Here is a 2,808-nt window from a genome sequence, read left to right on the forward strand (position 1 = left end):
ATTATATTTTATTTATTAAATTTTTTATAATTTAATAATTAATATTTTATTACTGCGGTGTACTTGATCCTTCTCGAATCACGACCTCGAGAACCCTCCGACGATCAGGAGGAAGGTAATTATGCAAATTTAAAACAACAAGACATAAGTTAAGATAACTAAAAATAATTAATAACTTATAAATATATTTAAGGCATTCATTCAAGGCTTGTGTCCCTTGTGTTTGTCTTACAATTTATTCAGACCAATTCATCTCCCATAAATAAATAATAAATAATTACATTACTATATTTAAATAATATTATATTATACTAACATTATTATCATTAATTTTATTTTTAACATCATATCTCTCTTAACCTCCCTTTTTCTTTTATTTTATTTTTGCGTTATTACACATTGTTGCATTATACTTGAAACCGATGAGAAATGCATGTGGTCGAAAAACTATTATATTCAGTGGAATTCTGTTGACCTACAATATTGATATTTGACGTGTCATCAGCTGCAGTGTTAAAATTGATATCGGTCATTAATATTATGTTATGGGATTTTTGTATCGCATCGAATGTTCAAGAAAAAAAAATATCAACAAAACATAGGTAAATAATTGAAAAAACCAATTATTGTTCCCCACTCAAATCTATCAAAAAAAACTTATTCAGTTTTTGTCTGAGTATACACATACCTACGGCAGGTACACCTGCATTACGTCATAGCGGACATAGGTTACGCAATGTATTTGTTTTGATTGTTAATACAATTTGATTAGTTTTATTTAAATATTCAAAATCATCTACTGAACTCAATATTGTTATTGCTATAAATTATAAAACATTTTAATTTTAAACCAGCCAAACATATAATATTGTGTGTCATACACAAGTTCACGTTCTATTATTGTTTTAAATAGAGCACAAGTGACCCACTTTCTACCTGTATATTTTATTGGGAGCATACTACTTGCGTCCGAAAATATTGTTAGTAGGTTAGTTGTGTCCCGCAAAAAAGGGTCATACCCTATTTGCGTCCCGTAATACCTTTTTTTATAACCTAATTGCGTCTCGAAAATATCGATATAATCGATATCAATAAGTTGATGAAAAACGCATTTTAATTTTGCAATTCTTATTTTTTATATTTAGTCATAATAAAAAATCCATATTTTTTACATTATGGCATGATAAAAAAATTCATATATTCAACTCAAATAGTGAGATTTATTATATAGTATAGTTTATGAACTATCGATTTTAGTGACATGATACTATCGACTTAAGTGATTTTAGTAGTAAATATCGATAATAATTATATAACCGACTTGAGTCCCCAAAACGGGACGCAAGTTACCGATCAAATTTACTACCTGTAAAATATACCTTTTGTTGGGTTGCGAGTAACATGCAGCCATTTTATTCCCAACGAATACAATATATTCATGATAATATTATTTTACTGATCAAGTTATCTTATTTATAGCAAGTATAGGATAAATTGATAGTGTAGCATTATGGACTAAATATTAAACATGACCCGTATACCTGCTACATTATATACGAATCCCATATAAATTCAAATTATGTTCACATACGGATCCCGTTCTAAAATATGCCCTCGAGTCCCATTCTCAGTTTATTTAAATGATTGCAATATGAAGTATTATAGTCATACTAATTGTTTTTATTCAAGACATTGTTTATCTCGCATGAAGAATATGTTATTCCTGGATCACGGATTCAATTATTCGGTAAAGTTTTTATTTCCGTGTTAAGTTGTTATAATTAATAATGATATATTATATTATATTATATGTTATGTTACATGATGCAATATAAGTACCTGTATCGATATTATTGGACATCTTATGTAATATAGAATACAAATAAAATTTGATGATTTTTTAGCAAATATTAGGAATAGCACAATTAATTATTATAAATTAGTTACTTCATAGCAGTTTATAGAGTAAATTATATTCTTACGCATTAATAAATTAATTTTTATATCACATGATTGAATATTACTTAACTTAATATATGTGATCGTTTTAATTTATTATCAAAATTAGAAACCAATTTTTCTGACCACTTTTATTAATTTATTATCACAGTTACTGCAATGAACTTGAATAAGTGTTCCCAAGAGTGTTATAATATAACCGCTCAATTTATACATAATATACGTTTTATAAATATTTATTACATTACCCATATTGAAATATGATCGCCATAATTTAATAATCACATATATCTTTGTTTAAACATTTCGTAGATGTTAGGTATGTAATGGAAAAATAAACTTATATTATTAATTAAAAAATATAATTTATAATAGTATTTCTTATGTGTAATTTTTTTTACAGAATTACATTGAAAATAACATTATTTATCTGTGAAAAAATGTTTACAAATAAATATTGTCATCCAGGGAAATGTTGTATAAATTAAATTAATACGTTACAGAACTTATTTTTATTTGAAATGTAAATGTGTTTTTGTTATTATTATTCTGATTTATGTTTAAAAATTGACTAAATAATTAAAATAATTATAGGTGCAGAAAGTGTTTGATTATTAAATGTATTGAATGTAAAAAATCGGTGGTTTTTATTTTTAATTTATAGATTAAAACCCTCATATATATTATCATGTATATATATTTTATAGATATATACGAATAACACTAATTGAATAAATTTAATATAATGTGCATATTTTGTAAAATATTTTGCTATTGAAATTCATAAATATCATAAGCCGCACCATAGAGGTATACTTTTTTGTACGCATTAAGTTATTACATAGTTAC

The sequence above is a fragment of the Diuraphis noxia genome, unplaced genomic scaffold (genome assembly GCF_037042655.1).
Source record: "Diuraphis noxia isolate RWA-SAM2 unplaced genomic scaffold, SU_Dnox_SAM2 contig0004, whole genome shotgun sequence".
NCBI classification, from domain to species: domain Eukaryota; kingdom Metazoa; phylum Arthropoda; class Insecta; order Hemiptera; family Aphididae; genus Diuraphis; species Diuraphis noxia.